At 41.1% G+C, this 27,222-nt stretch overlaps 1 long non-coding RNA gene across 1 annotated transcript; it reads right to left on the reverse strand.

Moving 5' to 3' along the window:
* Nucleotides 1–233: 233 nt before the first annotated feature.
* Nucleotides 234–23,592, reverse strand: LOC124263284. Its single transcript, XR_006894802.1, has 3 exons — nucleotides 23,437–23,592; nucleotides 6,151–6,157; nucleotides 234–248 (listed from the first exon to the last, which is right to left on the reverse strand). It is a non-coding gene; the product is annotated as an uncharacterized LOC124263284 (long non-coding RNA).
* Between the last annotated feature and the right edge of the window lie 3,630 nt (nucleotides 23,593–27,222).

The following is a 27,222-nucleotide window of genomic DNA, read 5'->3' on the forward strand; positions in this document are numbered from 1 at the left end:
TTAATATAACTGGAGTATTATAGCAGTGTTAAATTAATTACTCATTATTCGAACTACTACTTACAATGATTCACATTGCATACAAATCTCGGAGTTACCTAATTATCAGGGGCGTAGCTACCATTATGAAAAGAGCTTGGGCCTACACATGATTTTGTCTATGAAAGTGGGATAAGCCCTCAATACTATCTAAAATATAAAGCTTTGCACCCTATCGGGCTTAACGAAACACTTGGCTTGCTACGCGCCTGATTATAATAACTTCGCATTCACTCAATACATCATTATTAAAATGATTTAAATGCAAAAAACAAATGAACCTACTAGGCTATCTACCTACTATAGGTGCTTCAGCAACATCAATGTCGACTATACAAAGTAATTCTCCTTGAGGGGGCTGTGGGGTAGCCTGGTGGTTAAAGCGAGGGTTTGTCAAGCTGAAGACCCGGGTTCGATCCCCACATTGGTACAATGTATGAAGCGCATTTCTGGTGTCCCTCGCCGTGATATTGCTGGAATTATGCTAAAAGCAGCGTAAAACCATATTCACTGACTCACTCAATAAACATTCGCACAGATAGAAGAAATAGATGGATATATACTAAGCAGCAAAAGAAACGTCAGTTTGGAATTTTCCTTCGCAGAAACGGATAACTGTAAACTCATGTAATGTTTTGATTGTATATATTTGACAACATCTCCAACTTTACCTGAGCATAGACATTCCTTCCCAAACTCAGAATGGAACCCAGGAAATGGTCTCAAAAACGCAACCTGATCTCGGAGATGGTACAGTGTTGTCCATGTTTTTCATGCAACTCATGCTGCACGTTCTGTTCATAAGGACCAGCCAGATTAAATGCACCCCAAACCTGGTTGAAGCATTCACATTACAACGTCAGCAGGATGCCGCGACTCACGACAGCTCAGAGGAACCAGGCGCTAGGAAGACTTGAAGCTGGCCACACTGCACAAGTCGTTGCCAATCATTTCTAGGTCAACGTTAGGACCATCTACAGGCTGTAGCAACGTTTCCGGGCCACCAACTCCACACATTATCGCCCCGTACTGGCACACCAAGGGTGACCAAAAGACGACATGACCGCCATGTTGTGTGACAGCATGTACAGAATCCCTTCATGTAGGCATCCAAAACAACACGTCAGACAGTGGGAACACATGGAAGACCAATCAGTACTGATACGGTACGCCGGTGTCTTAACAGCGGGAACCTCTATGGCCGTAGACCTTACTGTAGATCTATCCTCACCCCTCGACATCGGCGTGAACGTCTACAGTTTGCCTTACAACACCCAAACTGGCGACGAATATGGCGACGACGTGGCCAATGTGTTATGGAAAGAGACTCATGGGGAGGTGCAAGCATCATGGTATGGGTTGGAATAGGCCTGAACCGGAAAATGGGTCCTGTGGTTTTCAAGAACCTTGGTCAAAGGACTTCACAGCGGTACGTTACATCGACCAAGCTCTCAGACCCCACGTCATACCACATTTTGCACGTCACCGGAACAACATTTTCAAGCATGATAACGCCCGGGCCCATACTTCCAGAGCTACACGGGATTTCCTACAGCAGAACGGTGTCAACATTATGCAGTGGCCGGCCCTGATTCCACATTTAAACCTAATTGAACATCTTTGGGATGAAATTCAGAGGAGACTGAATAATGTCATACCAAGGCCAAACACGGCCGATTTATTGCGCCAGGCCTTTCTCAGAGTGTGGTTCCAGGTACCAATGGCCTTCATCAATCGATTGGTGCGCTCCATGCATAGACGCTGTGCTGCAGTTATTGCCGCTCGTGGTCGACACACTAGTTACTGAAGTCAAGAGTCTGAATGGACTGGAAACGTTCACGTGATGTCTTGGAATTGTGCTGAGTTATTTATTGATGTGCCAGAATATTGTACACAAAAACTGTTTTTCATCCGCTTATTATGTCCATTTCTGTTATGATTTGATTACAGTGTCTATCTAATTTTGAATTCGTACTGACCTTTTTTCCTGCTGCTAAATATTAAAGGTGCTTAAATATAATTAACCATCACTTAGAATAAACATGTTATATCATTATAAAATGCATAGCATTAGCTAACAACTCTATACATTACAACTGTAACAATCAATGTCCAAAGATCTGTTTGTCAAAATATTAACTGTCTTCTCAAAATATCAAGTGTAAGATTGTTGAAACAGTACAGTGTAAGTAAATCAACGAAGACAATCCTGAAGTCCACCAGATATATATTTAGAAACGATTGATACCTTAATATGAACCTAGAGTTATAAAAGAACCTGAATGAGATGATAATATTATCAAAGGCAAACGTTATGACACAAACAACAAACATGATCAGTGTTAACCTTGTATTTTTTATGAGGCTGTGTTATACTAGGTGCTGCAGTGTATAAACTGTTATACATTGTACCTGCAGTATCAGTAAGGGGCAATGGTGTGCTATGTGTAGACTTTGCCACACTTAAACAGAGTAATATAGAATGATCTGGGACAGGATAGAAGTGTCATCTACCTTAGAGAGGTATAAGTAACTCTTGCCTCTCATTCACATTACATCTCAAGTCCGAAGACCCGGGTTCGAATCCCCACATGGGTACAATGTGTGAAGCCCATTTCTGGTGTCCCCCGCCGTGATATTGCTGGAATATTGCTAAAAGCGGCGTAAAACCAAACTCAGTCAGTCAGTACATCTCAAGCCACAAGGAGGATAGTCGCTACACTACTTTGGAATTTTATGAATTGCTTTACTCGTCTCGTTTGTATCGGAGGTCAAACATCTAATCCTTTACCAAGTTTAGATGATGTTGCTGTTAATGGACAAACTGCAAATCAATTCTTAAGAATGTGTAACTCCGAGTAGTAGGGAGACCGAGTTAATATTTAATGGCACATAGGATATATTTCAAGCATATAGTAACACAACCGGGCTGAGATGGATACACTTTCTCAGTAAAGTACAGATTCTAATACTGTTTGTTGGGTTGAGTCCCATAGGGGATTCGAACCTATATCCTCAGAGTCAGGTACCTTAACCTTAAAAAAATGAAAGCATAGGTGGTTGGACGGGTGAGATGGCTGACGTTGTAAGCTGAGAAAGTGTAATCCCAAATCTAACATATGCTACATTTGACCACTTTGTAAATGGTATTCTGTATTCACAGGTTTACACATACACATAAGTCCATGTTAATTCAAAGTATATTATAAGGCATTTCCTTTTTAACACATTTCAAAATTGCGTAAAATTTAAACCACACTAACGTGTACAATTAAAAACAAGCTTAAGCAATTACACACATCCATATCTACAATTCATGACACACCTATTTCTTTCAAGTTACATAATGCCATTCAGAAAGAAATGTCATCATTTCAAGTGGTTGATAAACGGATGCCCGCTCATACGGTTAACGGATCTTTCCGATTAACTGCTTAATAATGTGTGTTCAATGTATTACAGTGCAAATATTTCTTCATACATTTTTATATTTTTCACAAATTATTCTTAACGAAGGAAATCTGTATAGGTGCAAGTCTCTGTGCATAGTCTGTCTTGTTTAAAGCCCGCATGTCAAGCGCAGTAGTAGTCAATTAGCAAACGCGTCCACTCCAACCTTAAACTAATTAATCAAAGATGAAGTTATTGAGCTGTGTCTGCACCGGCCTTTCTTCACGGGTACATCCCTTGGTCAAGTGCAGATAAGTAGTCCCATCCCAACAGGAGCATATCTACCACCAACTAAGTCGTAATCGAAAATCAACTTTTGTTGAACAAGATCGAGATTACCTGCGTGCCATTCTCTTTGTCCTGTCGTAAATGCCATGGTCAAGCACTGACAGATATTTTGGCGTAAGCTGACCGTGGCTACACCATAAAGAAAATCAAACCGTGTTAGATAATCATCTTCTTACCACCTACCTCGTGAAGTAAACCTTGTCAGCATAGCGTAGATAACGCATATGGAATCTCCAACTTTATAGAAACTTGATAATGACCAACGAGTAGAGCTGTGGGTTATATAATCCTGGGTTCTTCCATCTCAGGACACTTGCTTGAATAAACCCAGGAACTCACAGCTCTGCCTCCTTTCTTGTTTCAAGATAAGAAACATTTAAACTTTATTCTTGTTTATGTCTAACTTGTTATTTCTTTGTAATCATTGTCTAGAATATGTTAGAGTTAGGTTTGAAATATTCCCACGATATTGCAGCACTTTTTAAATACCTATCGTTGTAAATGCTAGTTCTAGGTAACCGATAATTCTTAGGCACTATCCAGGGATATTTATTTATTGCGTCGTGGGCTCCTCAAGTTTTATGTTTTTCATGAACAAACGAATATTTCTTTTCTATGTTTCGACACACATGTGTGTATTCCCAGTCCTTGTCTAGTTTCATTCATGTTTGCGTGTTAGATCTGTACATGCAAGTTAGATTCCCGTTCAGTGGCCTAGATTCTAGTAGCTCAGTCACAAAATCAGTTCCGAGAGTTTATACAATCATTTCCAGCAAAGACGAAGTTGTATGTATTTTACAATAGTCCACCGATCAAATGATATTCGTGTAGATTTACCTCAGATACGCGCTCACGTGATAGGTATAACAGCCAACGTTTGTGTTTTGATATTTCACCAGCTAAAGGTCGTCCTAACGGACACAAGGCAAAAGCTGTCTTACATGCAACTTAAAAGGTCCAAACAGTCAAGAACAATCTGCTTGAAGTGGAACCTTTCATCACAAAGGATCGATACATTTAGGAACGTCGTCCTCAGCTGCTTTATGGGATTAATACGATTTCCCTATGTTGCCGCTGGCAACCCAGGTAGGTATCACCGTTTGTTGGTATACATTCATGAAGCTTATTGATTCTTTCTTGGGTGTCCTACCTATTTTGCATACTATTCCCAGGATAGATTTTGAAAGCTGGTTTGCAATCACTTTGTGGGATAAGCAGCGAAGATGTCGGTTAGTCAAGAGCTGGTTAACAACAACGTGGGCTTTTGTGTCACCTGCTATGTTAGTGAGCGAGTGTAGTTTTACGCCGCTTTTAGCAATATTCAAGCATTATTTGGGGACACCAGATATTGACTTCACACACTGTTCCCATATGAAGAATCTAACCCGGACTTCGGCGTAATGAGCGAACACTTTAACCACTAGGCTACCCCACCGCCCATGCTATGATAACATGACCTGGCTAGCTATTCTCGAAACTTCTTAAGTCCTACGAACTTCTTATGCCCATTCTTAACACATTGGCTACGATCAAAGTTAAGAATTCTTAGGGCTACGAACGATTCGAGAATAAGGGCCCTGGCAACTAGCACTTCGTATGTGCACTTTGTGACCGCTATTCACAAGGTGCACAAAGATCTTAAAGAATCCTTCAGAATTTGTAACTTGTTGCTTGATCAGTTCCTTATACAGGACCGAGAACTCCATAAGAAGGTTCTTTGAGAGGAATTTTAGAAGTTGTAAAGATGAAGGAAAACCAAGTTCTATGGAAAGTCAATGTACATCAACCATGTTTATTGTTTATACTCACTATGCAGCTATGTATTCTCCTTGTTACAACTCTGTGTATCACTTGCTTGATAACGGTGTTAGTACCTACTCCGAAACGTCACACTCATTGCAATAAAGAAGTTGACTATCCGTAGAACTTGGTTTTCCTACATATTTTGCAGTTAAGATTGAAATGGTAAGTTGATTTGAAATGATAATAAAGTAAATTTTTACATGTAGATGGCATCATGAGCAGCGCTATACACAGCTTGAAGACGGCAGGTTTCCGTAACGTCATCGAGGCTGGCCAACCATTCCCGCAGTCATCACCACTCGCCCGTTCCCTTAACCTCCATTCGGCATGTCCCGGAATAACACGAGTTGGTCACGAAGGCCATTCCCGTTAGCCTCTCGCATAAAGCATGATCAACATGAACCAGGGAAGTCCACGGGGCAGTGCTCAGGGGGGTGGGGCGACAAGTGACTGAAACGTTCGTAAAATATTGCGTACAATGGACGTGGAATCCCAAATTATTACATTTGACCTATTGCTAAATGGTATTGTGGATTTTACTGAGGAAATGTAATCTCAAAAATACCATACGTTATATCTGGCAACTTTCTCAAACACATTGTGTATCACAGCGTAGGAAATGGGAGCCGTACCAATACTACCAGTTTACACATGTCAGAGTTTATTCGCGCTTCTGTGTTACCCACAAAACGTTTTGTGTTCCATGTTCCTCTAACATTCAACATCAGGTCAATTGTTTGGCGTACAAAGAATGGTTATGCTATTCTCGCAATACAACTATGCGTCGTCAGGCGAACAATTTACACAGCAGAGGCTACCAGTGGAAGGCGGCGAAGTCAGGTTGACCCCCAGCTCAAAAGAGACAGGCGAGAAAGCCGTGACACAATGTAAACAAATCTTCATTTCGGTTAGGGTCAACCGAAATAGCAAAACATGTTACATGAAAGAACAATGTGGCGGATATTGTCCCCTTCGCTCTTAGATATTCTTCAATTTGTCACACATTTTAGGATGTTTTAAGTTTTATAAGTACAATCTGAAGGCCTACAGTATTTTGTTAACAGAGCAAAATATTCGAGGAGTAATATTTTCTATTCAAACGGAAATATTGTCAGTGTCAGCAGTTGCCTATCATGCAATATCCAAGTATCAAAATTAGTTCTTATGAGTGCCTACAAAACCATGCTTTAAATATTTCAGATTTTTTATAAAGAATTGCATGGGACTTTGAACTGAATTACCTTCCTCCAGGTTGATCGAATACGAAAACTATGTGAGAAGAATAGTGACTTTCTGGAGTATTGGACGGAGTGAAATAAAGTGTATATCTTAATTATGAGAGCATTATTTGAAGTTTTGTTACCACATATATTATTCACATATAATGGTACATTTTAGGAGTAATATTACAACTGTAATTTTGATTAATTCACTGGAAATGATATCACGGTATGTTTTCAGAATCTTGCCTTTTTTAGTAAACGTCGAAGGGTAATAAAATTAATAATAATCTAATCAATAATAAATAAATATTTAATTGATTGACATATCAGATGTTTTAGATTTTAAGGCAGAACTAAGCAAACAAACACCATACATATTATGGCAGGACAATCACTTGGTATTAACTTAGTTTCTTGGCTCCTGCTTTTAGATGGGTTTTTTAAATACTACATTTACTAATAAGATAATTCTGAAAGTGATTGCTAGTATCATAACTCATTAAAGTTATTTCAACATCCAGAAAATTTGAAAAAGCAAAGGCTACGTTTTGGTCAAACCCTGGTCAGGCATTATGTAGTCCTGGAACAGAATAACTTACAAAAATCTCAGGTGACTTTTCATGTAACGGAATAAAGATTGAAACATATATTTAACCCATATTTGATGTAATTGTTCTGATAAATCATAGGTTTTATAGGAGGTTACTACTATTTGAAGACTGAGCAAAAGCTAGTGTTTATTAAGATGGTGGATTTCGACAAATTGTTCAAGGTTTGTTGATGGTTATTTGCAAAATGAGCTTCATATTAAATGGCACACTGGTTTGTAGGAGGTGAACGCTTCAGGACATTTTCATGTCTGTTTTCCTAAACCTTTGTTACGACTTTTACCAAATTTTGAATCAACTTTACTATAATTTTTATGACACCAGTAAGTATCTCAGAAAAGGAAATAGATCAAAATCAGTGTTATGTCCTCTAGGGATATGGTCTCAGATCTAATAAAACTAAGATTATCATTGTTTAATTAAGAAGCAATAATTGTATTGACAGAAGGCTTTGAACATAGGATATATTCTTTGCACCTTATTTACACTAGTAGTTAGCAGTTAAACATCTCTGATGAAAAAACAATAGATCTACATTTGTATTTTGTGTAACATTCTATTTCAATGCTAGTTAATTGTTCGAATAACTGTGGATTCTCTGTTCCAAAATTTTGCATCACGTTTCCTATTTCTGGAAGATGGGTCAGCTAGTGTACAGGTGCAGACTGTATCTTGGATCTTCTTTGTGTTCTGGTGCTGTGATATACCTGTACATAAACGCTGGCAGTTCATGAAGTCCAGTATCGTGGAAGTTTGTATGTAAATTAGGATTCCACAAGAAAGTACATATAGAAAAATTAAATGGAAATGATGATTAAAAAAATTATTTCCTTATATTCAGTGTCATTTTATCATAGTGTACAGATTTTGAAGAGAGAAACTTTACTGAGAGTTGCTGCAGATCAGCTGTTGAATATTTGCTTCTGGGTATGTCCAGATACGTCCATGGAAACATATTGTTTACAAGCCCAACTTCTCCAGATTTCCAAATAAGATCAAATAGGTTATGCTGTGATTGATTTGTTTACATTAATTGTACAGAGAAATAAGGTACATGAAGTTGTAGACGGGAAATATTTTCTGCTTTTTATTTACCATTCTCTTAATTCATTAAAAGATAGAAACCCATGTTTTCAGATTATTGAACTAAATTTGAACAACGCAAACGGATAAGAAAAGGCGCCACGCGCAGTGTTGATAATCTATTTATAGATACCGAAACGATGTGCAACATGACCATGTGGTGTTCACGAGTTTAAAAAAATTATAAACCAAAACAACAAAATTCAGTTATCCTTTCCCTGCTAATATCTGTGACGGAGGTGAATTGCCAGATAGATTAATTGACTCGAAAGAAATTACGCTTCCTACAGTCTCAGCAGCTAGTCGAGACGCTTTTTCATCGGTCATGTAACTCATTTTCACTCGCCAGTTGTAATCTGCCAGCTAAAATACATGTATATTAAAAATCACATACGTATAACTTGCCTCTTTAAATAACATTCACAAACGACGGATACCAAAGTATCACAAGCAGAATTCATCAACAACGTTCGCAATCACGTAACGTTTCGCCGGCGGTGACGCCATTGTGATTTGCCAGTGGTTGTCCCCCCCCTAACGTAAAAAACGTAGTGGGCAGGGCTTATCGGCCGAGACTGGATCGGTCTATTCTCATTGCAACATAAGGTAGAACGTTTTAAAGTTCTGTTTCTGTTGTTGACACAACTTAATGAATAATTGAGTTTTTCCGGAAATCTGTCATTTTAAAGCCGATAAACAGTCACACAGTCTCCATAAATAATACTTGATGCCAAACGTTTCCGCCTAAAACCCGAACCGCATCCGGCACTGACACTGACAGCTACAATGAAACTAATATTTTGGTGGATCACACTGCGTATGTGTCTGTGTCATCAGCCCCCAAACCCTTTCCTGCGTCATGAAAGAATCCCATTTCAACTGGACAGCCGAACGTCCGATCTGTTAGGTCCTGTCTTCAGCCACGTCAGCAAAGTAAAGTGTACCCTGGTATGCTTTGAAAACATCTCCTGCACATCTGTGTCCTAGTGGAAGAGTGAGGGGAAGTGTAGAACTACTACCGCACCACAAGCACTTGCTGAACAAGGTGGGCATGGCAATGCCACCATACAAGATCCAAAGACCAACAAACAAGATCCAAAGAGCAACGCAACCATACAAGATCCAAGGGTAAACAGACACGATTCAAAGGTCAACAGACCAGATCGCAAGGTCAACAGACCAGATCCAAAAAACAAGGTCACCAAACAGGATCCAAAGATCAAGGTCTACTATGGCGTTCTAAGAAACGTGAGTAACATCATTGTTGTTATTCAGAACTGAATGTGGTCAAGGGCGGTGGAATGTTGTTTGTTGTTGTTTGGTGTTCAACACAATATTCCAGCTATACGGCGGCTTTCTGTAAATAATCCAGTCTGAACCAGACAAGCCAGTGGTCAACGGCATGAGAATGGGTCTACGCATTTGGGATACATATGCTAACCAATTCACCTTGACCACCCGATCCCGTTAGTCGTTTCTTGCAACAACCATGGGTTACTGAAGACCAATTCTAACCCGGATAAGGGAGAGAGAAACATACAAAACCTTGCATACGAAAGAATAGAGGTGCGGTGAGGTGAAATTGGCTTTAACGTCGTGCTTGAGAGTATCTCGCTCCTATGACGACGTGCATGCCTGTGTATGTGTATGTGCGGCTGCTTGTACTAGCCCAGACTGAGGCTGATTTTATAGTGCTAACCCACTGAGAAACCATGCCGCAGTGAAGCATGAATACCCCACTCAGACACATTATACTAACTCCGATCCGACCAGTTCTTGTTGTACCCATTAATGCCGAGCGCCAGACAGTGACCAGCAAGTAATATATTTTCACGTCTTTTGGTATGACACGAAAGAATAGACTTGAGCACTGTTGTGTGAGTACTGCGACAAATGAAGGTCTCATTTGGTCCCTGTTCCTGAATTGTAATCACTTATAAGCGATGCATCCTGACGAGCCAAAGGCAACGAGTATATGATGTTTGCATGTTTCATGTATGTCGCGAGTTGTCCTTGATGCTCGTGTGGTACCTGCTACAAGAACAGACAACAATCCCCCTGCCCAGTTCCGCTTGATCGCAGTGAAATTCTAGTTTTAAACTGACTCACAACACACCCTGCTCATACACGTGCATGGAACCCACTCTAGAGTTGATCTTTACAATATGGTGTCCTGACTATTGTTTCTGCCAACCACTGACGTTCACTAAGAGATTTCGGTGAGTAATACCTGCGTGAGGTAAACCTGTGTGAGTGAGTGAGTGAGAGAGTAAGTGAGTAAGTGAGTAAGTGAGTAGGCTTTTACACCGCCTTTAGCAATATTCCAGCAATGTCACGGCGGGCGACACCAGTAAAGGTCTTCCAAAACTGTACCCAAGTGGAGAATCGAACCCGGATCTTAGGCGTGACGAGCGAACGCTTTATCCACTAGGCGTCTCCGCCGCCCGAGATTATGTAATATGCCCTCTGAACCAGTAAACTTACTACAAGTAGTGATCTAAATATGTTTTGTCAATTTATTTGTTTGTTTAACGCCACACTCAGCAACTGTCGAGTTGAATGACGGCGGTCCGTAAAAAATCCAATTTTCACAGGTAATCCAGTGACTGACACGTCGATCCACTTACATGAACTATATTTAAATCGATGTGCAGAGGATGTATTCGCATGAGACTAGCTGCATACGAACGAAGAGACTTCGCGATGCTGGCCAATGTTTGGAGGAAAGAGCGGCTGGTTGAAAGACGACATAGTCCTGCCGGGCACTTGGCCTTAAAGGCACAATGTCACACTTTCCGTCAATATTTTGGCCTCTATTTTATATATTGGGGTCGCATGTACTCACTTTAGCTTCCTGTTGATGCAGTAAAAGACTTATTATCCCTTACGTCTTGCCTGAAAATCGATAACTGAAACTTCGAGGTGAACAGCTTCCAAACAGATAATACTTGCCATATATGGACTGTAAACGATTGCTCCATACATCGATAACTGCCGGAGGCGGTTTTGAGGGTGTTTGCCGAACTGCTTTCAATCACAAATTGCGTTATAGTGTTCCAAGAGACATAAATCTATAGGGTTCGCTTGAAATAATTATCGGCCGGTAGATGGCGCGAGAGTCGATTAAATGCAACGTTGCATTAATTCATTCGAACTTTAAAATTTCATATTGTAATCCCTATACGTACTTTTGTTTTGAATAAATTATATGGTAGCTTCCCTGAGGGCTAATAGTTTGTATTATTGAGAGAAATGCATAATGTAATTTTAGAGAAATGTGGTGTGACATTGTGCCTCTAATGGTCTGAACAATCGGAGTCAACTGAGTGTGTCGGGTATCTTTGTTATACTACGGATTGGTATCTCAATGAAATAGCATTACATGACCAGCATTAGTTGGGACAATTTCAAACAAGAAAGCGCGCACACACGCGCACGCACACAAAACATGTAAATGTTGATACAACTCACCAAATATTTGTACTCAGAGGCAAAAGTTATTATGACATGAAATTCTTTCTTCGGTAATCTTGTGAAAGAATTTTTCGACTTGAGTGAAAGACTGTTTATGGCTGCTTTAAACTCGCTCACTCACTCACTCTCCAACTCACTCACTTACCCAACCACAAAGAGCGTTGAAATGGTCGAAGAAACACAATCAAGCATTTTTGTGTTCGAATTGCACGAATAAAAATACATGTAGTTGACAATGCTTCAAACCGGTACTTCTGTCATTGTTCGTCGATTCAACGTGTTAGAAAACACTAGTTGGCACTTATGACGACATTATTAGCCACGCAATGAAGGTATCAACCGTCCCCATGGCCGCCTTCCAGTTTCGACCCTCTAGGACTCGAACCTCCGGCACAGGTTTCAGCCAGCAACCCTTACAACGCATATCGTACCTGGCAACAGAGGTGTATTTGCGAGAAAAGTTCGACTATATCTACATCTCTACGGCACAAGTGCAAGACGCCCAGTCTGACGCCAGAACTGAATTTTGACGCGAGAACATCAACGTCGAAGTCTCCATTGAAGAAGAGAACACTGACGATGGGGAAGGCGTAAGTGGAAAAGAGTTCTCTTCATCGGGGAATCAAGTTTCCTTCTTTACCGAGCCAACGGTAGGACTCAACGTGTTTCAACGTGGTGACGTGAGAACACAAGCTGCTCAAAGTTTCGACGATACAGAATCTCACTATACTTTATGTGTCCCATGAATAACGTATCTGTCTCGGGGCATTTTCAGTTCACGATCATGTGTAGATTTACAAACCATTCTTTTCCAGATTATCCAGCCTATGGTGTGGATTTACTTCAAGGAAATTGACTTGTACCTGATCTACTACGATGACAAGAAGCGGTTTCAGGAGGCAGAAGTTGTTTGAAAGAACCTACCAGGAGACACCTCCCTCTTTCAAGTAGACAGCCAGAAGAAACAAGACATCGCCGTCAGACTAGTGGAACACTCTGGTATTTACCTACAGCAACTGAGTGAGTGGATGAGTGGATGATTGAGTGCGTGATTGGATGGTTCAGTGATTGAGTGCGTGATTGGACGGTTCAGTAATTTAGTACGTGATTGGATTGTTCAGTGATTGAGTGTCTGATTGGATGGCACAGTGATTGATTGAGTGCGTGATTGGATGGCTCAGTGATTGAGTGCGTGATTGGATGGTTCAGTGATTGAGTGCCTGATTGCATGGTTCAGTAATTGAGTGCGTGATTGGATGGCTCATTGATTGAGTGCGTGATTGGATGGTTCAGTGATTGAGTGAGTGACTGAGTGAGTGGCAGGATGGATGAATGCGTAGTTGGGTGGTTGAGTGAGTGAGTTTAAAATCACCTTGAACAGTATTACAGTCATATCCTGACATGTCGTATCTGGAATTTGTTTTTAATAAGATAAGTCTTAAAGATACTGACAATATTCGTGATACACACAGATCTGGTCCTTGCAAACCTATAGTCGGGGCCCGCGGGAATCGAACCCACAATAACAGGTTAATGGCACGCCTACGGGATACTGTGCACATATATTCAAGTGCGGCGCTTGAGACGCCCCCTTTGCCGGTGCGTGAGAGGATGCAGATGAATGATGTAGAAACTGAATTTCATACCAGTACTACATTCCGTACATACTGCCTGGGAGGGGCTGCTTTACTAACGGATCGTCTCCACAATTACAAAATATTTCATTTTTGTGTAAATTATCTTGTTAAGTTCGTTATGTAATCATAAATAAATATTTCAATCCATTTCAAACTTAAGATGTTAAGTATGTCACTGACAAAATGACATTTAATTTTAGCTCAAGAAAAGATCTTCATCGGCGTGTACTATGACATTCCTGGTGGCTGGACGTACATGGACGGGTCGTCGGCCAAGTACACCAACTGGGCTCCCGGGAAGGCCAATTTTCCGCAGTTTGCACGGTCAGCGATGCTGGTTAAAACGAATGGTTACAAATGGAAGACTACTAGCTTTGAAGAGAAGACAGGTTGGATTTGTCAAAAAAAGCCCCCAAACTAAACCGATGGGGCAAGTGGCAGGAGTGAGTGAGTGAGTTGGGTTTTACGACGCTTTTAGCAATATTCCCGCAATATCACGGCGGGGACACCGGAAATGGGCTTCACCTGTGGGGATAGAAAGGTAGACTTGAGAGACCAAGGCGGGGTAATGTTATGTGAGCGAGTGTGGTTTTATTGGTTTTATGTTTTACAGTTTACCAATATCCTAGCAATGTCATGCCCGAAAATGGGCTCACACAATGTACCTGTGTGGGGAATCGAACCCGAGTCTTCGGCGTGACGAGCGAACTCTTTAGCCACTGGGCCGCACCACCGCCATAATAATAAGTATATTTGTTAGGGAGAACATACATAGTTTTATGTTGTTTTCTTAATTATATACACGTACTATGGTGAACCCATGTTGATAATATACTCGTGTATACTGTGGCACTTGACGTGCTGCTAATAAGACAATAAATTGGGCTTAATCCATATGTTGAGTAATGTTGTGGTGCTCAGACGTGACCACGTGTGGCGTCATCACGTTGCCAGATAATTTGTAGTCACTGTTTAATTCAATTGATCAAAAGATTACATTTTGGGGGTAGTTCTCAGGTATTACAGTCTAACATGTTGTTGATAATGGTTGTCATGAGAATTGACATATGAATTCGTGAACACCTGATATCATGACTATTTGATGTGATCCATGGATACGATATCCATGATAGAATGATATAGTCGGAATCCTGCAATAGACATTCATCTTGGAAGGATTGGTTGGTTGGCTGTTTAACGCCGCACTATTCCAGCTATATGGCGGCGGTCTGTAAATAATCGAGTCTGCACCAGACAATCTAGTGATCATCAGCATGAGCATCGATCTACGCAATTGGGATACTATGAGATGTGTCAACCAAGTCAGCGAGCCTGAGTACCCGATCCCGTTAGTCGTCTCTTACGACGAGCATGGGTCCAACCTGGAATGGGTTTCCTGTAGATTTAGAAAGGGTGTTTTATCGCGTTCATACTTTTTATCGTTCCGTTCCCCAGTCAAAGAAATGAGTTGCATCATTTATGACACAAAACCCCCTTGTAAACCCCAGGGGCTAGATTTTCGCAGCTCTCGTAGAGTTAAGATAGTCGTAAGTGCCATACATTAACATTAACTTACGACTATCTTAGCGCTAAGTGAGCTTCGAAAATCTAGACCCTGGTTCATGCACCAGTGTCATGACCCCCATTTTTCAGAGTGAGTGAGTGAATTCACCTTGAACATGACATCGGCGTTATTTCAGCCACATTGCTACGAGACCAAGTAAATCATATGCAATGTTATATCAAAAAGTGTAATTGTCATACTCATAAAACAATGGTGTGAAATATACAACTGTTGAAAACACGGACAGAAAAACATCAGCTACAAGTGATGAGTGAGTGAGGTACGCCGCTTACAGCAATGTGACAGCAATATCACTGCTGGGGACACATTCCAGCAACCAGCAACACGTGAGAGAGTCAGGTTGTACGCCGATTATAGCAATATGACAGCAATATGACAGCAATATGACGGCGAGGGACTCATGCCAGCAACCAATCCTGAGCCACCTACCTGGGATACTGGGGATCTCTCTCTCTCTCTCTCTCTCTCTGTTTGTCTCTCTCTCTCTGTTTGTCTCTCTCTCTGTCTCTCTCTTTCTCCCTCTCTCTCTTTCTTCCTCTCTCTCTTTCTCTGTCTCTCTCTCTCTCTCTATATATATATATATTATAGTCATTTAGGTACCCGAGCTGATGGTGGGTCTAACCACCCCGACTGTGCCAGGATCAAGGGAACCTGAGCTGATGATCTCTGCCAGATGTAAACTTATAAATACTAGAACCAAGTTGTATGCTGTTTATGAACCATTATCAAATAGTGATGACACCAGGTGTTCCCACCGGACAGTAAATTGAAGTCCACCAGGAACTATCCACAGACACGATTGAATTCTTCACTGCACCTGCCAAATTGACTGAACCTCAAACGTGTATATTGTGAAAACCAAAGGCTGGGGCTGGAATTATGCTCGACATAAAACTTATAAGTGGTAAGTCGTACCCGTTTCCTGCAGTCCTGTTTAGAGTGTTTCCCTCTCTGAATCTTTATGCATGGATGTACGTATGACAGAGATGAGGCACAAGAAACATGGATATGAACCAATTATCGATCCCCTGCCCCCGCCCACCACTCGTACCTTATCCACTTATTCAGTGTGGTATATGCAATAGTTGTATACCAGCGTCCGCTGTCACTCCGAAGACCCGGGTTCGATTCCCCACATGGGCCCATTTCTGGTGTCCCACTCTGTGATATTCCCGGAATATTGCTAAAAGCGGCGTCAAACTAGACTCACTCACTCACCCAATAGGTGTATACTTCTGTGCCTGAAGGATTGACTACGTTAGAAGTGTACCGACGGATACTGTGCAACTTCACACTTTGGAATGTGTAACATCCATCATTGAGAAGACATACCTGTCACTGATATCAGCTGGTACTGATTATTTCATGACAAACCGCAAGTTGCCTAGCAACGAACACATACTGCTGATCCAAGGTTTCGCTTGCAAAAAGGGGGAAGAAGAATATTGGTAGCCCCATAATAGCATGGTTCGGTGGGACATTTCGGTGAATATATTATTAACGGCCACATTATAACCTGGTTAGAGGTTGGGTGTTACAAGTATTGAAGTAATGTGCGTCATTTACTACTCTACTCCAAGGTAGCCATGGTATGACCATGGTAGCCATATATATTCTTCAACAAAAGAAACGCATCTATGATTTTGAGTGTATTGGACCCATTATTAGAAATTTGTACTGTCATTCATTGTAACCTTGCTCATGGTTTATTCAATATTTAATTGAATACTATAGCCTGATACTATGTCTGTATTTTATTTTGCTGGTTTAAAGGAGACTCAACTACCGATAGCTGTATTTCATTCGGATAAAAACACCTCTCGCCTCACTAAAATATAACAAGAACGACAATACGTTGGAGTGTTAGCCTTTCGCCAGACCGACCCGGTGCTCGCTAAAGTGATTATTTCCTAAACTATTAGACCGATTTCCGTGAAATTTTGCATGCATCTTGGCAGATGGTTACGCTATAGAAAAACGACATTGGGAAAACTCTCGTTGACTTCATCAGAATAATAAAGACTTAATTACAACAAAACGTTTAACATTTGACCTTTTTCTACCAACCCCAGACTCACCAAAAAAGTCACTATTTCAGAAACTATGTGACCGATTTTCTTCAGATTTGCATGCAACTCAGTAGTAATATACACAATGGTGGTACGGGATTAGGGACTTCCCAAGGGCTCATTTTTGCAAATGGAGTCCTTGGGGGGACCTGGTCCCAAACCATTATTGTGTATACTACTTGGACAGATAGCCCCGCCCTCTCAGTACGATAGATACCAATGTTCCTCACCATCTAATGGTGGTGCCAGTTCTGCATTGTTTGAGTAAAAGATGTTCTTCATAAAGTCTACGAAGTGGGCGCGTTTTATGGGATCTTTCTGAAGACTCCGGTCCAGTGAATATGCTTGATGTAAAGCCTGTGATTTGTTACCTGGAATGCGACGTCTCTCTGGCTTGAATGGCAGGGGTGCTGTCCAGAATCCTTCGGGACCCATACTCATCTCATTGCCCATTATCTGTAAGAAATCTATGTCTTCCATTGACCTACCCTGTTTATTGTCATCCTTTGTGACCTCAAAAATCAAGCTGACCTTTTCCACATAAAGGTTATTAGAGCATGGATGAAAAACAGATCCCCGATGATCCTGTCCTGTCCTTGAGATGTATATCTTGTTGACTGTCACATGGTTGGGTCGGTGAACCTTCCCGAGGCATGTCTCTCCTATCACGACCCATCCTAAAGCAAGCAGCTGTGCATAAGGGGAACCTTTGGGTCCAATCTTCTGGTCCAAGACATGGTGCGCTTCAATGAGGTCTCGACCTATTAACAACAATATTTGTGCGTCATTGTCAAGTTGGGGAATCTGGATATCCTGTAGATGTGGATAACTGAGAAATATCTCTGGTGTTCATATCTGGTACCTAAGGACATTCAATGACATGTGGAACATCAAGAGTGTGTGATCTGTCAAATGATTCAACTACTAAGTTGGAAGCTCTTCTACCATAGGCGTCTGAAGTTCCTGTACATGAGGAAATTGTATACTGAATGTCATCATTGTCAACCTTCAGGAGTTCAAATAGTTCTGGCCGAGCGAGTGTGACATTACTCTAGTCATCCAGAATAGCATAAACCTTTACTAATAATTCTGGCTTGTCCTTATGATGTACCCTCGCTAAGACTGTCTTAGAGCAAGATGTACCCCCAAAAGTTTTTCCACAGATCAGTGAACACTTGGAGATCACCTGGTCCTTTGGTTTCTCCCCACCATTCTCCTGTAATATTCTGTCCTCAGATTGTGCTGAAGAATACTCAAAATAAAGGAATGTAGGATGTTTAGATGTGCCACATTTTCCACATTTAATTTCCTCTCTACAGTTTCTAGCCAAGTGTTTGTTATTCATACAACATCTGTAGCAATAGCCATGTTTCTTGAGAAAGTCTTTTCTCTCAATGTAGGTTTTAGTGCTGAATGTCCTACATTGATTCAAAGGATGATTTGTATTATGAAAAGGACAAACTGGTTTCATAGTGTCATACCGATATGTTACCTCAACTTTCTTCGACGCTACTCTTGGTCTTGATTTGTTCTGGTCGTAGGATGGCTTCTCTTCTTTCAGATTTGCCTGTTCCACGAAGAAACTTGGATCGTTGCGGATACGGCTTAGTTCCTTGATGAAGTTCACAAAAAGCTGAATGGTGGGAAGGGAACCCTGTGATCTTCCTTATACTTGAAGGCTGTGGATCTCCATTTCTCCTGAAAGCGAAATGGTAGTTTAGATACAATGGGCAAAACACCAACAGCAGAATCAAAGTATGCAAGCAATGACCTGTACTTATCACACAGTTTTAAACACTCAATTTCAGACAATAAATCTGCCAGCTCATACAATTTACCATTGTCTCTCAAAACTACAAAGTCTCTTTCTCAAGTTAATCTCTATCAACTCTTGTGAGCCAGACCGAGCCACGTAATACGCAGGTCCTACATACCCTGATACCCTGTGCCTGCTTCCCTGACTCGGGACCGAGCCACGTAATAAGCAGGTCCAAGATACCCTGATACCCTGTGCCTGCTTCCCTGACTCGGGACCGAGCCACCTAATAAGCAGGTCCAAGATACCCTGATACCCTGTGCCTGCTTCCCTGACTCGGGACCGAGCCACCTAATAAGCAGGCCCATCTCCTCTGCAGCACTGACATCAATGTCCCTCAGCACATCCTTGAAATTTGATTTCCAGCAGTTGTAAGTCTCTGGTCTGTCATCGTAGCTCCGCAGACGTGACATCTGTAAGTCTCTCCTCAACATGTACTTGCTAAACCCTGCCGTCGGGTCAATAGGTTGACGTTTCTGTTGACCTCTTGCATCGTCAGAAGCTTTCAGGTTAGCACATCGTTCGACATACTGCTGTGTCCTCTCGATTGGATCCTGTTGAGGCAAACCAACAAGCTCTGCATCAGCCTCCATATTAGCCATAGCTGACACCACTACCTTTTCCCGCCTCAAAACATCAAGCTCTGTCTCAAGATCCTTATTTTGTCGAGTAACTCTTTCAAGTCTTATTCTTTCTTCCTCTTCCAGTAAAGCTTGTTTCTTCTTTACAAGGCTTTCCTTAACTGCAAACTCTAGCTACAGTTTGGCGTCTTCTGCCTTTAAACGTACAGAAGTAGATGATCCTCACGATCGTTTGCTTCCTGCAACACTCATCTGTTCCCTTTACAGATGATCAGATACTGTCTCTAACTTTTTTTGGATGGCATTGTCTACTGCAGTCCTGGCCTCTTCGATGAAGTCGCGACGCTCATCACTGACTGACTGACTGACTGAGTTTGGTTTTACGCCGCTTTCAGCAATATTCCAGCAATATCAGGGCGGGGGACACCAGAAATGGGCTTCACACATTGTACCCATGTGGGGATTCGAACCCGGGTCTTCGGCGTGACGAGCCAACGCTTTAACCACTGGGCTACCCCACCGCCCCTCGACGCTCATCAAAGTCAAGTTAGAAATACTGTAGATCATTCCTACTCATAGAAGTATTGTTCCTCTCAAGAAACATTTGGTAATTGTCTGTTCTCTTCATAAGAGCCAGGGGCGGTGGGGTAGCCTAGTGCTTAAAGCGTTCGCTCGTCACGCCGAAGACCCGGGTTCGATTCCCCACATGGGTACAATGTGTGAAGCCCATTTCTGCCTTGTGTCATATTTTGCTGCAAGAGTTGACAACTGCCACTGAACCGAAGAAGACTGTACACTGTTCCGCTGGTTTTTAAAGCTTTCCATCATTTAATAAAAGTACACAACGCAACGTCTATAATAAAACTATGAACAGGGAAACACCGAGGTACATTCTACATTGAACTCCTGTCACTGGGTTGCCTACTACAGGGTGCCTATTACACGTGTTTTAAAATGAGGGACAGAAACTCTCGCTGTTAACCAACTTGCACGTGCTGATTGTGCGCAAACCGAAACCAGGTATCGGCACTGGTTGACAAACCGGTTACGGTCCTAAGAGAAAAATACATAAAAAAGATTTCACTGTCGCTTGTGACAGCACAATACTCATCCACACCGCTCGCTCAGAGCAAACCGAGACTGTAGCGAGGCGACAACTGCTGAGATCTGCATTTCATTCACATTGAGACAGCTGTCACATCGCTACAAGTACGTCCTAACAAGATGGTAGCAAGGCAGCTAGGCAGCTCGGGGGAACTACCGATAGCTGTGTTTCATTCAGAAAAAAACACCTCTCGCCTCACTAAAATATAACAAGTACGATAATACGTTGGAGTTATAGCCTTTCGCCAGACCGACCCCGTGCTCACTAAAAAGTGATTATTTCCTAAACTATTAGACCGATAATAAAGACTAAATTACAACAAAACGTTTAACATTTGACCTTTTTCGACCAACCCCAGGCTCACTTAAAAGTCAATATTTTAGAAACTTTGTGACCGATTTTCGTCAGATTTGCATGCAACTCAGTAGTAATATACACAGTGGTGTTATGGGATAAGGGACATTTCACAAGGGCTCATTTTTGCAAATGGAGTCCTCGGGGGACCTGGTCCCATACCATTGTTGTGTATACTACTTGGACAGATAGCCCCGCCCTCTCAGTACGATGATGCACAGATGGCCACACCTTTGCAGTATAAGATGCACAGACAGCCAGGCCCTCCCAAATAATTTAGTATGGGATAAGTGCTCAAACCATTTAGCTCTTGTTCAGGGCAGTTTGACAGGTGTGGACTGCGGAGATCACATTCCCGGATCAGTAGTATAACGTCCTGACCAAGGATTGACATGTCAACAAGATAATGCCCATCCTCACACGGACGCTGTCATTTTGCTTGTAAATTGCGGATTGTGGCATTTAATGAATAAACAAACAAACAAAAGCCAAACATAAGTAAGGAAATATATTTGTAACTTTACTGTATTTACCAGAATAGTCTTGAACTCTCGACGAGGATGTTTAGCACTAGGATGAAATTGGATCGCAAGTGTATGCTAGACAGAAGTTTCCGTACTTGTAATGTCGATGCTGACGAGCACCATATATCCTGTGATTACGCAAAACCATTTCGAAAGTATCGAATAGAATATGTTATATTTGGGGTTATGCTTTCTCAGTAAAGTACATATTCTAGTACTTTTGTTGGGTTGAGTCCCAGTCGGGGCACCTAATCGCCAGCACACAAAGTCAACGATCTAACCAACTCAGCCATCACAGCTCGCCGAGTTGCCCCTGACTGATACTGGGAATATATATCATTGAAGAAACCAGAAATGGGCTTCACACATTGTACGCATATTGGGAAATCAACCCCGGTCCTCAGCTCAGATATTTGTTGAATAACAGGGCACCCCCAGGGACCACCACGGCAGTCAATATATTCAGCAGATATATTCTATATGTACACGAAGAAACACATGGTACATAAGGGACTTCACGTGTGCAGTAAAGTACAAATACTAGTACTTTTGTTGGGTTCCATGCCGGAGTCGACCCCACGTCCGTAGAGTCAGGCACCTTATGGTCAAACTATGAATACACATTTAGAAAGTGGTCAAATGTAACACATGTTATATTTGGGATGCAACTTTCTCAGTACAATATCTCACTTTCTAAATAACCTTGTGTAGTCATAGTGTATACGTTATGTTTCTGAAGCTGCAGTCCCAGCGTTACCAACCAGCCTTGGTTCTCCTGTCTGTGATTTCCTGACCTTAATTTGTCTCTATACTGTTCCTCGGCTTATCGGTGTGCTTTCGATCCTCTCCCCTTAATTCTTCTTTATTCCAATTCAATGGTCTAATATCACAGCACTTTCAGTAACTTTACTCTTGCTTATATTTGAAAATCTCATATATAATAGTTACATTCTAACTATATTATTTCATCGTCGAACTCTTTGCATTAAGTCCGCTTGTTTCAACCCAGGATGAAAGGGAAGTTGGTATACCTCTTTTTATTGAACTGTTTTCAACATTTCGAAAAGTAATCAGTCCCAGGTTTTGAGGTTACCTTTTAGATCACTACCGAAGTATACGTTTCTTCCTCTTATTCATTGTTTATGCTATCAGTAAATCTGGCCATGCAGATGTTTCTATAGTTATAAAGAGGAGGTGTGTACATTCTGCAATACCATCAAGCAATCTGTACTATCTTCCATGTAAACCATCCCGCCATCCTACGTTTTTTTTTAACTGTATATTTGGAACTCTTGTGCCGAGTATACCGATCTGAGCGTAATGTAGTGTCTCCGTCCTTCCTCTTACACAAAACAATTTGAGAAAGTCAAATACATTGCTGAGTGATCACACGAGTAACCTGGTAGCAAGGGTTAGTGAATAATTCAACATCTAGACCTTTCGGAGCTACGGGCAGGGTTATCTCCCAATTGACAGACACCCATTTGACAGACAGTCAATTGACAGACACTGAAGTAGAAGGTTAATTAGGGTAACACCTACGGGTATAATGGAACAGTCCCCTGTCTATTGAGTAGAGTAGGGTGAGCCTGAAACAGGTTCGTTACTGATAGTTTGTTCTCTGTCTTCTCTTCTCAAAATTGTTTTATTATCAACTATTATCGAATATAAACTGTGTAATATGTCACTGAGGGGTGTGATTGTGTTTATTGATTGAACGATATTTTATTCATTCAAGAAAAGGATTGGGCACAAGTTATTTAGCTCAGGAAAAGATATCTCCCAATAATAGGATACATACAACAGAAGTTAACCGAGAAAAAAGTTTTGTTTGGGAGATATAGATATGTATATATTTGAAAATATTCTGATTTTCAGCAATTGAGAGACCTCATTGCCATGTAGGATAAGATCAATACCAATCAGTGTTCTAATTTTAACAATACTTTCTAAAGATTGAATAGTATACAATGGACATTCAAGGAAGTAATGAAAAACATTCTCACATCCCACATCGACATGATGGGTCATTTTTTATATTTATTCTAAATAAATCATAATTAAGTGTACTTATGATATATCTTAATCTTGTGTGCAAAACATTTAACTTCCTTGTTCCATATAAATAATATTTAGGTGCACATTTTTCGTTCACGTGGATATAAGATTTAAATGATGCTGCAGGGTCGCAAGCTAAAGTTATTGGAGTTTCTTAACTCATAACTTGTCCGATCGCCTACTATAGGTGGGAGTAAATCCTGAAGAAAAACTGGTGTTGTTTTATTTAGTAGGAACTTTAATTTCTGAAATGCTCCAGTCATTTTAGATGTCTTTTTGAAAATGTTTTCAATATGATGCTGCCAACTCTCATTAAATGAGAAGGTTAAACCAAAATGGTTATGAAACTATACTGTTTTCATTTTGCAGCAATCAAAATTCAAATTAATGTATTTTCAGCCATCTTTCAAAGTAAATATAACTCCAGTTTTTTCTTCTGTTTTTGGACTTTTCTATTATAATGTGTAGGTAACAAGTAGTAGCAAATCCGTTCATTGAACCGTAAATGTTGTTGTTTTAAGGCGTCTGCGAACTGCCTGTCTGTGTAATGGGAGAACACCACGGTCAGGGCTGTGGGATATTTCCGGCGGATGAAGCACTCAGATTTCCACTCAACCAAACTTAAAAGACACATACATAATGCAACTCATTTACAACTCAGAAACAGGACCACTTCTGGAATTTCAGTATAAGTTTCACAGTTTTTGCAGGAGTATCACTATTCCATTGCAGCTCTCGACTGTTGTCTCTTGAGTCCATGTTCAGCACATTTCATTTGAGTTCCGTGCAATCCAGTCACATTTACAATGAAGCTCTTATTGTGTTGGATCACAGTACACGTGTGTCTGTGTTTTCGACCCTTTCATCGCGCGATGCCCCAGAGAGTAGTCTCATTCCATGTTGTCAATCAAACCTCCATGGTCGATCCAGGTCCTGTCTTCAGCCACGTCAGCAAAGTAAAGTGTACCCTGATATGCTTTGAAAACATCTCCTGCACATCTGTGTTCTACTGGAAGAGTGAGGGGAAGTGTAGAACTACTACCGCACCACAAGCACCTGCTGAACAAGGTGGGCATGGCAACGCCACCATACAAGATCCAAAGGTAAACAGACATGATTCAAAAGATCAACGTCACAATACATAGATCCAAAGGCCAGCAAACAAGATCCAAAGGCAAGGCCCACAGACCAGATCCAAATCAGACAAAGGCCCACAGACCAGATCCAAAGAACAAGGTCAGCAAACAGGATCCAAAGGGCAAGGTCTACCATGGTGTTCTAAGAAAAGTGAGTATCACGTAAAAAAATATAATTGTACTATTATTTTACTCAGTAGACAGACAACCTGAGAAGTATCTCCCCTATCTCAAACATGCTAATGTGTGGTGGAAACACCATGGTCATAAATGTCGGTTGAATCCTCATTCTTACTTTGGTCTGATAAAGATTGGTCATAATTTCGTCACACCAGTCTCCGTGTCTCTTACAGAGAGTACCAGTGATCGTAGATAGGTGCTAGTATTTGTGTTGCATAGTTGCTTCCCGTTGTCGTGTCAGAAATCTATGATCGTTGGTGCAAAGGCCAATTTCGTCCATTTTGTTTTAGACTTTGTCTGCACTATTCCCATAATCGCACCATCCCCAAATCACTGAACTCAAAAACTGTCACCAGAATTGATAATTTGGAACTTTTGAAACATTTTTTTCTGTTGAGTATTTGAATCATATTTAAGATCACGTGTCATCATTGCAAAAACAAGACGCTTAGACTGGGCCAAGAAGATTCTGAGAAAATGCTTACAGAACCCGCCGAGGAAAACAGCCAGGCAATAAGAAGATATAAGGCGAGCTAAGATTATTGTTTGGATGTACTCTGAGTGAGGGTTGTATGTCATAGCAAAAGCGCAGTTTTCGTTGTACGAGGATTCAAATTAAATATGGGAAATATTCAAGTGCCCGGCAACTTGTGCTTCTTGTGAAAGGGGAATAGTGGAATGGCGGAAGGCTCGATGACATGGGTGATTGCATGACATTGTATCTCAGTCTCGTGGACTGATGATCAGTTACAGGACTGTATTGTCCCGGTGCAAGCATGTACAAACAATGACGTCATACAGTTTGATGCTAGTAGGGTTAGACGTTAAACTACCTGACAAATATACAGACAAAAACTAAACAGCCAACTTACAATATATGACGTCATATTCGATTCGCGGTGTATCCTGAAAGTGAACGATGTGTCTCACAGACAGAATGCAACCCGTATGTGTCCTAGAGACAGAATGTAACCCGTGAGAATTGTAACACGTAACATTGCCGAAACGAAGACGGATTAGTGTAACGAATTTCATGAAGTTGTAACAAAACATTTCATGACAATAACTGAAAAACCTTCAAATTTTTGGAATTTGATTGATATGGTATGTGACAACGTCTGCAAGTGTATTAACATTTCGTTTGGCTGTGGTGTTTCCTTTTGCTAACGTATCTCTGATCTATTAGATTGTTCACTTCTGTTATTATAATATTTTGTTCTTTGTTTGTTGTTTAACGCTGCACTCAGCAATATCCCAGCTATATGGCGGCGGTCTAGAAATAATCGAGTCTGGACCAAAATATCTAGTGATCAGCAGCATGAACATCCATCTACGCAACTGGGGTACGATGACAACCAAGTCATCGAGTCTGACCACCCGATCCCGTTAGTCGCCTCTTACGACAAGCAGGATTCACAGGATAACACTGATTACACCTAGTTCCACCTTAGTTTTTGTTTGTAATTTTATAATAACACATTCCAGTTTTACGACGGTGATATGGAAAGAATCGGACATTACAGTGATTGATATATAATATATGCAATCTACTGGAGGTAAAATGATTAAAGTGGGGTCCGCGTGGTCCAACAAACAACTGCAACCATCTTGTTGCTCTCCTGTTGCAGTCAGAGCAATACTATTACTTCAAGGAGATCGGTTTATCGTTGATACATCACCTGGACAACACATCATGGCACGAGGCGAGCAGTGCATGTTACGAGGAGGGTAGTTTTATGTTCCCCATTGACATCCAGAAGAAACAGGATGCTGCAGAACGACTGGTGGAGTTTTCAGGTAATATTTACACTTAAGTATTACATGAGTGACTCTCGGTTGGTGTCGGTATACAGAGAGGAGATATGCTCGGGGGCAGAACTCTATTGTTGAAATACGTGTTGCTCCATATGTCTTTCATGAGTCTCGTCCTGTAAAGTAAACTAAGTAGAATAACTTAGATTTTCCAGGGTATACGCACACACACACTCTCTCTCTCTCACACACTCTCTCTTTCAATCTCTCTCACTTTCACTCTCTCTCTCTCTCCCACCTAATCACACTTGACCATCTCATCACACTTGACACCTAATCACACTTGACAATCTAATCACTCTTGATCATCTTATCACTCTTGACACCTAATCACTCTTGACACCTAATCACACTTGACAATCTAATCACTCTTGACACCTAATCACACTTGACAATC

Source organism: Haliotis rubra, unplaced genomic scaffold, assembly GCF_003918875.1.
Source record: "Haliotis rubra isolate DU_JTF1 unplaced genomic scaffold, ASM391887v1 Scf877, whole genome shotgun sequence".
NCBI classification, from domain to species: domain Eukaryota; kingdom Metazoa; phylum Mollusca; class Gastropoda; order Lepetellida; family Haliotidae; genus Haliotis; species Haliotis rubra.